The sequence below is a fragment of the Colius striatus genome, chromosome W (genome assembly GCF_028858725.1).
Source record: "Colius striatus isolate bColStr4 chromosome W, bColStr4.1.hap1, whole genome shotgun sequence".
Lineage (NCBI taxonomy): Eukaryota > Metazoa > Chordata > Aves > Coliiformes > Coliidae > Colius > Colius striatus.
The window spans coordinates 40,509,594-40,524,088 of record NC_084789.1 but is presented as its reverse complement, the minus strand read 5'-3'; positions in this window follow the sequence as shown (position 1 = coordinate 40,524,088).

Sequence of the window (14,495 nt, the reverse complement as noted above, 5' to 3'; positions counted from 1 at the left end):
TGTTTTCCTTCGGGAACGGGCAGCAGTTTTCTGGCGACCGCGGCAGGACTCCGAAGGTGGCTGGGGCGGTTCGCGTGCTGATCTACTCCACGCCGGCACCGAGAGATTCTCGGGGAGTCATCGGTTCGTGCCCGACCCCCGCACCTGGCGGACGACTGCTATAAGGTAAGCCCATAGGTGCTTTATTTTCTGGTACTGGGTGCCTGCTCATAAGACGAGGCGGCGATCCTCGCAGAGTTGGGCTAAGACGTCTTGGTGGAAGCCTAGGCGCCGGCTGTAAGACGCGGCGAAAGCTGCGCAGGTCCGGCACTTGCCCCTCGCGGCGTCGAGAAGTGGCAAGTTGGTTTGGTACTGGTTATTGGTTTTGTGGTTTTTGTTTGTATCGTTACAGTGTTTGTGTTTGCTGTTATTTTGTCTGCTGTTATTTTGTTTCGTGAATACTTGAAATGATGCCGCTTAAAACTTTTAAGGTGTTAGTTCAGTCTAATAGTAAAATCCCAGAAAACACCCCATTAGGATGTTTGCTGGGAAGATGGAGGAGTGCTGGATTTTATCAGGATTTGAATAAGGGTAAAATGATAGACTATTGTAATCATTGGTGGCCTTTATATGAGTCAGAAGGGGGACCTGCGTGGCCCCTAAACGGTACTGTCGATTCGGGTATTATATCGCCTTTGATGCAGTATTTATGGGACAATGAGAAATGGGATGAGATCCCGTATTTGGATTTGTTTTATTATTTAGGGCGAAAACTGGATTGGCAGAAGGAATGTGGTATTTTAGTTTTGGAAACAAAGGAATTAGGGTGTAGTGAATGTAAGAAGAGATCTATGTGTGTTAAGTGTTTAGCTGCCTCCTCTGGTCCAGAGGAAGATTTATCGTTATTAGTTGCTCATAGTGGACAGGGTCCCTCTGCTCCACCCTATGTTCCACCTCAGATGGAACAGGATAGTGAGGACGATGATAATGAGGAGGAAGAAGAGGAGAACGAGGACAACGGAATAGTAAAATTTCCCAGCCCTCCTAGAACTCCTCAGGTTTCAGTTACTCTTCGCCCTCAGACTCCCTCTCTGGCGAGTCACTGAAATATACAGAGAACCCCCTTGCAGAACGTACCAGACAAGGTAGAAGGAATCAGGGAGAGCCTCAGCTAATAGCTCCTTTACGGGAAGCAATGGGACCCCAAGGAGGGAAGGTATTAATAAAGGTTCCATTCTCTCCTAGCGACCTGGTGATTTGGAAACAGTCAGCTGGTAGTTATCGGGAGGACCCTGAGCGAGTAGCGCGGGTGGTTAAGATGGTAATGAAAACTCAGAATCCTGATTGGAATGACTTGCAAGTTTTATTGGATACGATTATGGATACTACAGAAAAGGAAATGGTTATGGTCAGGGAAGAGGGAGGGTTTCGGATGGGAAACCTTAACCAAGGAAAGCTAGGTTCTAATCAGTGTGCTTTTTTGTCGACAGATAGGACATTGGAAAAATGAATGTCCTGTGAAAAATGAAATGGGGGGTGGCGCCGGGACAATGGGTAGTTATCCTATGCCTCCGGCAGATGTCCCCCAGGCCCTGGTTTTGGGGAACTACCAAAATCAGAGCTGACTAGAGCAAGGGTTAAAGGTAAGGTTAGAAATAAATGGTAAAGAACAGGAATTCACAGTTGATACAGGAGCTACTTATTCAGTTCTCAACAAAAGACTGGGACCACTAAGTGATACCACCGTACAGGTGGTAGGGACTATGGGTTAGCTAGAAGAAAGACCATTTTTGCAGCCTCTAAATTTGAAATTTGGGGGAAAGGAATTGGATCATCAATTTTTGTATATGCCCAATTGTCCCAAGCCCCTGTTTGGAAGGGATTTATTGTCTTTGTTAAATGTGAAAATAATATTTGAAAATGGGAGAGTAAAATTGGAGATTCCAAATGAAGAAATTGGGAAAATTTTTGTAATAAAGGAAATAGAACCTACTCCCATTCCAGAAGAAATAGATCAGGCAGTTGTACCCTGGGTATGGGAAACAGGGACCCCAGGAAAGTCAAAAGCTGCCCAGCCTGTTGTTGTAGAACAGGAGGAAAAAAAAAAAAAAAAAGGAGCCCAGCCGGTTAGGGTTAGACAATATCCAATTAAGTTGGAGGCTAGGAAAGGAGTGGCTCCACTGATAACCCAATTTTTGATTCAAGGAATTTTACAGGAATGTGAATCTGAATATAACGCTCCTATTTTTCCTGTAAGTAAGCCTAATGGTAAATATAGGCTAGTGCAAGATTTAAGGGCCATAAATGAAATTGTAAAGGACATTCACCCAGTGGTTGCTAACCCTTATACTCTGTTAACATCTGTGTCGGAAAGGTTTAAATGGTTTACAGTAATTGATTTGAAAGATGCCTTCTTCTGCATCCCGCTGGCATTACCAAGTAGGAAGTATTTTGCATTTGAATGGGAAGATCCAAATTCGGGAAGGAAGAAACAATTGACATGGACACGGCTTCCGCGGGGTTTCAAAAACAGCCCCACTATTTTCGGAAATCAATTAGCCAAAGAGTTGGAGGAATGGAAGACCGAACAGGTAAGAGAATCTCCATTCTCTTATGTGATTTTGCAATATGTGGATGATATTCTGTTGGCAACTGAGGAAAAGGAAGTTTGCCTGAAGCTTACAATTGCCTTACTGAATATGCTGGGACAAGCAGGATATCGAGTATCTAAGGAAAAGGCCCAGCTCCTCAAAGAGAATGTTCTTTATTTGGGATGTGAATTGATGCAAGGTCAGAGACGATTGGGCACAAACAGAATTGAGGCAATATGTGCCATACTCCTTCCAAGGAACCATCAGGAACTGAGATCATTTTTAGGAATGATTGGTTGGTGTAGACTGTGGATTCTAAATTTTGGATTGTTAGCCAAAACCTTGTATGAGGCTTTGAAGGAGCCCCAATTGGAATGGAGTCCACAAAGGAAAAGAGCCTTTCAGGAGCTAAAACAAGCTCTGAAAGAAGCACTTGCCTTAAGGTTGCCGGACTTAAATAAGGATTTTCAGCTTTATGTAAATGAAAGGCAGAATCTGGCTCTGGGAGTGTTGACCCAGAAAATAGGGTCATGGAAACGCCCAGTGGGATATTTTTCAAAACAACTGGACAATGTTAGTGCTGGTTGGCCGTCATGCTTGAGGGCAGTTACGGCCACAGTGATCCTCATACAGGAAGCCCGAAAACTGACTTTGGGAAGGAAAATGGAGGTCTTTGTGCCCCATATGGTCTTGACTGTCCTGGAACAAAAGGGGGGTCACTGGTTATCATCCAGCAGAATGTTACAATATCAAGCTATATTAAGAGAACAAGATGATGTGGAACTTAAGATAACTAACCATATCAACCCAGCAGGATTTCTTCGCAGCAAACAGGAAGAAGGGGAGCTGGTTCATGATTGTGTAGAAACAATTGAACAGGTGTATGCGAGCCGAGCAGACCTAAAGGACACACCGTTAGAAGATTCAGATTGGGATCTCTTTACCAATGGATCTAGCTTTGTGGAAAATGGAACCAGGTATGCGGGATATGCGGTGGTCACAGCTGCACAAGTGATTGAAGCAAAGGCTTTAGCCCCTGGGATATCTGCTCAAAAGGCAGAGATAATTGGACTAACCAGGGCATTAATTTTGAGTACTGGAAAAAAAAGATAAATGTATGGACTGACTCGAAATATGCCTTTGGAGTTGTACATGTTCATGGTGCCTTGTGGAAGGAACGGGGACTGTTAAACTCACAAGGGACTATGATAAAACATAGATCGGAAGTTCTCGCCCTGTTGGATGCGGTACATAAACCAGAAAAGGTAGCAGTAATGCACATCAGGGGACATCGTAAAGAAGAAGGAAAGATATATTGAGGGAATGAACTAGAAGACATCACTGCTAAAGAAGCTGCTCGACAGGTTTGGACTCATATGGCTTTAATACCAACCAAGGTGAGCCCTGTTTCTCGTTATATGATTCGGGAACCGAGCTATTCTGCCGATGATGAGAAATTGGCGACATATCTAAAGGCCCAGAAGAATGCAATTGGATGGTATGTAACGACAATGGGACAAGTGGTGGTGCCCAAAAATGTTATGAAGTCCATATTAGAGACTGAACACAATAAATGCCATTGGGGAGCAGAGGTGTTGGTAAAATTTTTGAAAAAGGAAATAATTTCCAACCAAATGTTAACGCTGGCGAAAAGGGTGAATGCCATGTGCCCAGTTTGTTTAAAGAATAATCCTATTGTAAGGAAACAGGTGCAGTTGGGAAAATTACAAATAGGAGCAGAGCCTGGAGATTATTGGCAGGTCGACTTTTCAGAACTTCCAAGGGCTCAGGGACTTAAATACCTGTTGGTGTATGTGTGCACCTTTTCGGGGTGGCCAGAAGCCTTCCCTTGTAGAACAAACCAAGCGAAGGAAGTGGTGAAAACTTTGTTGAAAGAAATAATACCTAGATTTGGAGTACCACTGGGATTATCATCAGATAGAGGCCCACATTTTGTGGCAGGGATAGTTCAGGAGGTGGCTAGGATGTTAGACATTACCTGGAATTTACACACTCCATGGAGACCCCAGTCTAGTGGTCAAGTAGAAAGGATGAACCAAACATTGAAAAATCATATCAAAAAGATATGTCAGGAGGCCAAACTTCAGTGGCCCCAAGCTTTGCCGTTAGTGTTACTTAGGATTAGGATAAAACCTAGGGAAAGGATAGGAGTAAGTCCGTACGAGATACTGTACGGCAAGCCTTATCATGCCACCGTGTTAAAAGGAGACCCGCATGTATCGGGAGACCAGGTGATTTTAACTATGTTATGTCGCTCAATAGAGTTCTCAACGCTTTACGGGTGCCCTTCAATGGAATCAGCCGCTCCCGCTGGAAAATCCAGTGCATGATATTCAACCGGGAGATCAGGTCTATGTGAAGAATTGGTTCACAGACTCACTGAGAGAGACATGGGACGGTCCCCATCAAGTGATCCTGACAACTTTCACAGCTGTGAAGGTAGCAGGAACCGACGCCTGGATTCACTACACTCGAGTCAAGAAGGTTCCAACCGAATGGGAAACCCAAGTGGTATCCCCCCCTCGAATGATATTTCGAGCAAAACTGCATTCTTAACTGTTGTACTGTTGATATTATTGAAAATGGTATCGGTCAATGGATTTGTATTTGTCACTGTTACAGAACCTGTGGTTACTGTCATGGAACGGATGGATGTCAATTTAACCTGTGACATTGCTGATGACCAAGGAGCTGGAGCCGAGGAAATAATTGCGATTTGGAAACAAGAACAAACCAGATTGACTGCAAGTATTGTTACTGTTTGGAATAAGGACACCCAAAAAAGGAAGTGTTACCTTGCAATTGACTAATTTAACGTTAGGAGAAGCAGGAGTATACATGTGTTTGGTATTAATTCGGGAAAATTTTGATTATAAGCGAATAGATTTGAGAGTAGTACCTTGGTCCCCGATTCAGGAGGGAGTAGAAGTAATACCAAAAATAGCTTTAATGGATATGTGGGATGGCCCACCCTTGAGGATAAAACTGCGCTTTTACTTCACAAAGAGAATGTGAAGCCCCGGTTCAAGTTAAATGGTGGAAAATGGGACCTCAAGGATTGTGGGACAGGATCGAGGAAGGAATCAGTTGGTGGAATGTGGGGAACAGAGGGATAGGAGGGCTGAATTATACTCAACCTCTGTTGGGTAAGGTGGATGGACAATATCTATGTGTAGTTGTATGTGGACCCTACTCTAATTATGGAAAAAGAAATGTGCAGGGCCGACCTCATTTGAATCAAGGAATTAGGGCCACACAAGGGGTGTATCGGGCCAACAAAGGGAAAATAGTTATTTTAACATGTAAAGTGAATCCCAGAATGAGTTTTTCAGATTTTGGGTGGTGGTTTGGAGATAGCAGTATACAGCCTGGAAGGAAATATCGGATAGAGAAGAGGTTAGGCGGCACCATAGTATTAATAATAAATGACGTACAGTCAGATGATGAAGGAATGTATTGGTGTTGGATAGCCAAAGATGCGTGGTGGGCCCACTCTAGGATGTTAGTATCATTAATTAGAGGCAAATATAGCCGAAGGAGAATACGGGATCTAGGAAATGGGACAATAAACTTCCATGGAGATGAAGGACAGGAAAACTTAGTGGTCGGGTTGATTAGAGATTTTGGAATGATTCAGAATGTATCTAAGATTACAGCATGTTTGCCACTACCTCAGGCTGCAGGTGAACCTATACCCTGGGGAATTATTCCAATAACAACCATGCCAGAAACCTCTGTTAATTTTACTTGGAATTGCAGGCAAGTATCAATAAAGTATGAAGAGTGGATAAATGGGTGTTTAATAAAGGGGGATTTAACGGAAAAAGAGTGTAGATCATTGCCGGGGTATTATAGATGGGTTAGAACAGGTCCTTATGGGAGAGGTGGCAATTTTAAAGGTTGCTGTACAGTAGATGGTACTATTCCAATAATTGGATATTGGTGTAGTAGCACAAGAATAAAAGTTGAAAAGATTAGGAATGAAGAGATCTGCCAGAATGTTACACGACAACAATCTTTGGAAGATGAATGGGACACAGTATGGGGACCTGGTTTGTTGGAATCATATAGTTACCTAGGTCCAGTACAATGGTGTATACAATGGACAGGGGAGAAAGATCAGACTCACGATAGTGTGATGGCTACATACACTTCCGTGAGACCATCCAGAGATCAGAAAGAAATATGGAACTGTACGAAAATTTTTTACTTGTGACTCCCCAGAGAGTCAGATAGGTTTAGTCCCTGTGAGAATTCTGCTGAAATGAGGGTGTGAATGTCGGGGATACAAACATACGATTAAAGACAAAATAAAGGGAGATGTACATGAGAAAGGGATGTATGGAAAAAGGGTCATTAGTTGCAAATCCACTACAATCCAGGAAACTTAGTTTGGGTTATGGGTCATGGGCAATGGACCACCCATTTACCAATTGATGGTCCAGTAACTCAAATAACATTGGGAGTTCCCACATTGTGCCCATTTTGGAGACAATCTAAATTAGAAACGAGGATAGCTCGGAAGAAAAGGGAAATAGGTGATGATATCAAGGTAGAAGATGAGTGGCATGAACCAAGTGATGGAGTAAAATTTGGCTGGGCTTTAGAGTCTTTGTTTGCACAGGTTGCATCCTACCGTAATAGGGAAATGTTGTATAAGCTACTGGGCCAGACTGAAAGATTAACAGCAGCCACCAAGAAAGGGTTTAAGGATATGAATTTGCAGCTACAGGCAACTAGCAGAATGACTGCAGAATAGAATGGCCTTAGATATGTTGCTGCTACGGGAACATGGGGTCTGTGGTTACCTGAGCAAAAGAATTGATCACTGCTGTATCCATATTCCAAACATGACAATCGAAGTAGAAAAAGATATTTTACAATTGGAAAAGGTTGAAAACGAAACCAAAGAAATTGAAGAAGAAGCTCAACATAATTGGATAGGAGCAATATTTGATTCATTGGGGCTCCAGGTCTCTGGGTGGATTTCCTCGGTCATCCAATATGTAATTATGTTTGTTATACTGTTGATGATAATTTATATAGTTTACAAGTGTATTTTAGGAACCATTACCAGAGAAAAGCTCAACACCCGCAGATTAATGAATGAGATGACCAGAAATGGAACTGGAAATGGGTCTCCTCCTCCATCATATAAGGAAACCACTACTTGAGACACGGACAATAGAGACAGATGATGTTGAGCATCCTTGCAAGATAGATGAATGCTCAAAAGGGGGGACTTGTTAGCATTACTGTATATGGAAAGTTAGAAGTAGTTAGGCTAAGGTTTGTATCGAGGCCTAGTGAGCAGTGTGGGAATGTTGATGTAACCTAGCAGTCTAGGGAACTAGTGGGGCATGCTGAGCTTGTGCATTCTTGCTTAAACAAGCAAAGAGATTAGTGAAGAATGCTGAATGCTGAATCTTGTTTTTCTCAAAGAAATCGTTATCTCGAATGTTTACTTGTTTGTTATCTATGGAAATTTATGGCTGTGGATTTAGATAAGCATAGTCTCAAGTAACTACATGAAAGAGCACATCATAATCCTAAAGTTTAGGAAAACTGGTAAACATCACGTGGACCTGATGAAGTAATCATTTGTGAAAAGTATATAAACTCTGTGAAATTTTCTGTTAATGGGGGCTCTGACTTTGGACACTAGTCCTCAGGTCCCTAGGGCCCTCAATAAAGCACCGCATAAAACGACCTCGGTTGTTTTGTGTTTTCCTTCGGGAACGGGCAGCACCTCTGCAAGCTGTGGCGAGAATGCAAGCTGTGCCCCTGCAACCTATGGGGATCCATGGCAGGACTGAGAGTTACCAGCAGCTCCATGTGAGTGAGCCCGGACGGCCATAGCCCAGGCCGTGTTGGAGAGCCTGCACGCCGCAGAGCAGCCCCACACGAGAGGCAGAGAGGAGCTGCAGCCTTTGGAATAAGTGAGCGTTGGAGCAGCCTGTGCAGGTCTGCCATGCGTGTGAGTTACCCCATGGACTTGCAGGGAGGACTGGCGTGGAGCTCACCCGTCCTGAGGAGGGACAAACAGCAGAAGCTATCGGGAACAGACTAACTGAACACCCCTCCTCCCCCCAACAGTTCAAGGGGGGACGAGGTAAAAACCCCGGGATCAGGGCTCTGAGCCCGGGAAGAGGGGAGGTGTGGCAAGAAGGTGTTCTTAAAAAGGCTGGTTGGACTCTTCATTGTTGTATTACTCTGTGTTATTTTATCTTGGTTATGTTTGGGGGGGTATGTTTTAGTTGATGTTGCATTAAATTATTTTCTGTTTTCTTCTCCAAACCGAGTAGCCTGATCTGTTTTGTCCTGAACCTTAAGCGGCAATTAAGCTCTCCCTGCCGTTGGAGAGGGATGCGGAGAAACCCTGGAGAGAGCTGAAGGAAGTCGAAGCCCTGCGGGGAAGGGGGGCCACAGTGCCGCATGCACCTGAAAGGGCGGTGGGGACTCTGGGAGTTCCATAACGGCCACCAATAGGTGCTGCTGAGGGGTGGCAATGGGGCTCACAACGGCTTGGCACCTTTCAAACCTCCACTCAGCCCACACGGGGCACAATCAATCGCAGCGGGAGGGCGTGGACCCAATTTGCCCATCCCCTTCCCTCTCGCTAATCAGAAGGTGCTACACGCATTCAAACCTTCCACTCAGAAAGGACAATTGAGGGATGAGCAGTGAGGCTGGCCAATAGAAGAGAGACGAGGCGGGGGCTGTTCGCCTGATTGCTCTTGGTGTATTGGGATGCACGGGTCACATCTCCGGGGACACATTGGAATACACTGGGATAGATTGAGCAGGCTCTGGGGATACACTGAGACACACTGGGGACAACTGGAATAGACTGGGCAGGTCCTGAGGACACACTGAGGCTACTGGGATAGACTGGGCAGGCCCTGGGGATATACTGGGGACACTAGGATAGACTGGGCAGGCATCAGGGATACTGGAATAGACTGGGTAAGCCACAGGGATGCAATTGGCAGGTCTCAGAGACACACTGGGATACACAGGGCAGCTGCTGGGGATATGCAGGGTCTTACTGGACAGGAAGTCACACTGGATAAACTGGGCTACAGCCCCTAGTGTGTGTCCCTATGTGCAGGCCCAAATCTGGATGCTTCCAGCCCTGTCCGCATGCTCTTTCCTTCCCACTCCTCTGCCAAGGCTGCAACATTGACTGCTTCTTGTTTGTTCTGTTTCTGTCCAATGCTCATGGAAGGGCAAAATCTGCTGCTTGTGACCCAGGAGAGGCAAATCCCTCTGCCCTGCACTCCTGGAGGGGCTGCTTTGTTGATGCAGCTCCCAACCACAGTGACTGCTGGAAATTGAACCTTGAGTCTTAATATCCCTATGACATGTGTCCCCCCTACCAGCTCCTTTGTGCTGATCCCAATGGGGCTGAACACCATGCGTGGCTCCAGACTCTCTCCCTGTTCCCCAGACTGGCTGCAGCATGCTCACTCATGCCTCTTGCTTCAGCAGATGTCCTGGGCAGGGGTACGTGTGTATGTACCCTGTAACAGCCCTGGGTGTCAGTCAAAACACCAAATATTTTTGTGTGTTTATTCCTGGGGCAGTGACAGGTATTCAGTGCACAACCTGACATCATCCTGCCACCCCATGGCTTGGGGATCTGCAGGGATGGCACAGCTGGGAATGAGCATGGAACAACCCAGCCATGGGTTCAGCATCCTCTCAACGCTCTTGCACAGCTCCAGCACTGCAGTTCTCCCCCTGCACTGCCCACAAGTCTCCTGGGGCTGTTTCCCCAGCCCTGCAGAAACGGGGGGGCTGCCTGGGACACGTGGCTGGGGTTCACTAGTTCTGTGGTGCCACGGTCACCACATGTGCTGGTAGGGAAAGGTCACCTCCACGCAGTGCCTCAGAGCAGTTGTGCCCAACCAGCAGCCTGCCCTCACTCAGGGGGGCAGCCAGGGCCTCCCTGGGGCCAGAGCTACTCCAGCTGTGGCAATCTTGTCTACAGGCTTGGCTACCCCATGCTGTGGATCCATGTCAGGCCAGCCATTGGGGCCTGCAGATGGGGATAGAGAGGGTCTAGGAGACATCCTCCAGGGCTCAGTCACAGACATGCATCAAGGTCTCTCTGCTGGCTGAGTTTGGAGGGATTCCCTGGGCACCTCTCCACCCCCTCTCCCATGGCTGGGCCACCCATCTCCCACCTTTGGGACCAGACATTGCTTACTGATGGGATTCATGGGGTGATAGTGGTCAGCGGGATTTGGGGTGGCCCTTGTTCCTCCTCCTTCTGAATCTGGAATAAAGCAGCTCAGGTCAGAGCAGAGACACCCACTCCTGTGCCATGGCTGTCATGAGTGCTGTACCCTCCCCATCCCATCCCAATCCCAGGCTGTGCATGTGCCGGGCTGGTGCTGCCCAGCCAACATGGTGCAACCCATCTTCATGGCATGTCCCTCCTGGTTCAGCCAGACCAGTGTCAGGGCTCACCAGGAACTCTGTTGGGGCCAGTGCAGGTGGCCTCATGTCAGGACTTCTTGTTTGTTGCACTCGCTTTGCTTCCTGGATGGAAAGGAGAGGACAGTCCCTGGGAGGGGCTGTCCACCCCCATCACGCAAAGGAGGGCTCTGCTTTTTCTTGGACGTGAGCCGGTGGCTGCCCACACCTGTACCTCACCTGGTACTGTGGGGTGGAGGTGGAGGGGTCGTCACCAGCGAAGAGTGATTCTGAATACTCTAGTTGCTCAATGCAATGAGCAGAAGGATGGATTAGGGGGGAACTGGCTCCTTCCCCAGGTTCTGCTGCCTCAGCACCATATTCAGCCCAGTGCTGGCTGCTGGGGCTGGAGCCCCGACACCCCTTCCCTGCCAGGGATTCCAAGGGATATGCTCGGTGCATGGTACCAGGACACAGCTCCAGTCGGTGGGGGTCTGGAGGAAGGCACTGCTCCCTTCCTGCACGTACACCAGGCTCCCCTTGGGCACTGTGCCACTTCAGCATCAGCTCCTTGGACCAGAAGACCCACATCTGGCACTGAGGAGGATGGAGAGGTTCATGGGGCAGCTGCAGCGCCTGGGAGACTTGCCCATGGCCGCAGCCAGGATGCACCTGCAGGTTGATGAAAGAGCCCAGTGGTTCTGTCTGAGGGATGTCAGCATCTGGAAAGCACAGAGGGGATGGGGGTCACCAGGTGCCCCAGGGCCAGGGATCCATTCAAGGTGGTATTGCCCTGTGTCACGGTTTGACATGATAGCCTTTTCTGGTAAGGGGGAAGGGGCTGTAAAGATGGCTCCTGTAAGAAGTTGCTCGCAACTCTCCCCAGCTCTGAGCCAGACCCACTTCTGGGGCTGAGCCAATTAGACGCCTCCACGATCACTTTTTAAGAAGAAGCCGGAAGGGGAGATTTCTTCCTCCATCTTCTTTCCTTCTTCTGTCCCTTCTTCTTCTTCTTCTGGCTGGTGGTGGTGCAAGGAGTAGGAACAGTGAGAGAAACAACCATGAGGACTCCAAGGTCAGTGAGGAAAGAGAGGAGGAGGTGTGCTAGAGCAGAGACTCCCCTGCATTCTATGGAGAGAACTGGTGAAGCTGAGATTTATTTTCATTTCTTTAAAGATCAGCGGTAGAGACTCATTTTGATAATGAGCCTGTATCAGGGGCAGAGACTCATTTTGCTAAAGCTGGTCCCAGACCAGGGGCAGCGATTCACTTCATTAAAGGCCCCGAGACAGGGACAGTGACTATGGCCGGAGGAGGCCACTTCACTGCAGACCCCGAGTGTCCTGGTTTGGGCTAGGATAGAGTTAACTTTGAGGAGGAAGTAGGAAGGGGCACAGCATGGGCAGCTGACCTGGGCTGGCCAACAGGTATTCGATACCATACTGACATCATGCCCAGTACATAGAGGCAGGGAGCTAGTCGGGGGCGGGGCTTCGGGAGCACAGGCGGGGCTGCCGGTCGGAAGGGGTCGCGTCGGGTCCCGGGTGGTGAGCAGCCGCGGCACGCGCCATTCCTTTTGTATATCCCCTCATTTACTGTTAAAACTGTTCCTTTTTCCCCCTGAACCTGTTTCTTCTTATTGTTGTTCTATTAAACCGTTCTTATTTCAACCTACGCGGGTTTTCCCCCTTTTTCTCTGGTTCCCCTTCCCGCTCCACCGGGAGGGGGAGGAGTGAGCGAGCACTCTCGTGGCTCTTTGTTCCCAGCTGGGCAAAACCACGACACCGAGCCAGGGGCAGTGATTTTCTTCTTTAAAACTATGTCCGGAGCAGGCCGTGTCCCGAGGAAGGGACCCAATATCCACAGCTCTAACTGTGGGGAGGAATCCATGACAAAGAAGCTCATTAAACTTATGCCCAGGAGAGGCCTTGTCCCGAGAGAGGGACCCTGAAACTGCAGAAACTGCAGCCGTGGTGAAGAATCCACGTCAGAGATATTCACCAAGGACTGTGTCCCGTGTGAGGGACCCTGTATCTGCAGAAGCCGCAGCTGTTGGGAACAACCCACACCAGAGAAGTTCGTTAAGGACTGTGTTCCGGGGGAGGAACCCCCCCGTGTTGGAGCAGGGGAAGAATGCCAGGAGTCGTCCTCATCTGAGAGAAGTGGCAGAGCCCATCTGTGAGAGACTGACCACATTCCCCATTCCCTGCCCCCCTGAGCTGTTGAGGAGGGAGGAGGTAGAGATATCCGGAGCAGTGAGCTGGGCCCGGGAAGAAAGGAGGGATGGGGGAGGGAGATCTTAAAGTGCTGGTTGTAATCTTCTCATCATCCTACTCCCTTTTTGCTTTTATTCCATTCTGTTTCTTGTAGGTAGTAGAATAAACTTTCCTACTTTCCTCTCTAAGTCGAGTACTGGAGTCTGTTTTGCCCAGAACTGTAATTGGCAGTGAGCCCTCCCTGCCCTTGTCTCAATCCACAACAACCTTGCTTATCTTTTTTACTCCCATTTTGCTGGGTCCTCCGCCATCCTAACGAGGGTGGGGGTGAATGGGGGCACCGAGTGAGAGACTGTCGTGGTGCTACTGTGCTAGCTGGGCCAAACCACGACACCCTGGCTCCCAGAAGGCAGGCAAGGCTTCACCAAAGGTGTTTCCTATGAGGCTGTAGCCCTTGAAATAGCTGAGAACTGACCTTACCTGCTGTCCAGCCTGCATCAGCAGCTGCCTGTGAAGGCAAGTGGGGCCCATTACTGCTGCCAGGCACAGGGACACCCTTCCCAGTGCATGGAGGGGATGACAGGAATAGTGAGACTGCTTGCAGGGTGGCTAGGCACAGATGAGGTACACCCTCTGGAAGCAAAAACAGACAAGTTTGCAGGGAGCCCCTCATGCTGTGCACGCACATGTATGAGTGTGTTCTGCACAGGCATGTGCTGAGCCTTACTTTGAGGTAGAGGAGACCTGGTGCTCTGGGGGGGGGGGGGGGGTGTCCAAGGGGACCAAGGTTCCCAGGGGGATGTCAAAGACTGCAGTAGAGCAGTGCAGAGATTGAACTGGACTATTTTGGTGCTGCCTTTTATAGGGGCAGCTTTAAGACGCTCCATTGCTGTCCCTCATCCTTCCCACTCCGTTCCCCTCCCGGGACTGAACCTCCCCAGGCAGAGGCAATGTGCAGCCAGGAGTCAGGTAATGTCTCTCACATGTCTCTCTCACTCCATAAATCTGTCTCTGCCCTGCAGAGAAAGAGGAGATTGAGGCTGATATCCATCCTCCCTCTCACTGTCCTCCATCCCCCCATATCAGCTGCGGCTGTGAGCCTTGTGGGGCTGCAGGTGGGGTGAGCCATGCTGTGGGGCATGCAGAGACACATGGGCTCTGGGAGCAGTGTTCCCACATCCAGTCTGGGGTCCCTGGGCACCCCTCACCATGACAGGGCCCCAGGAGCCCTGAGGACTCACCATTTGGTGCCCACTGATGGACACCC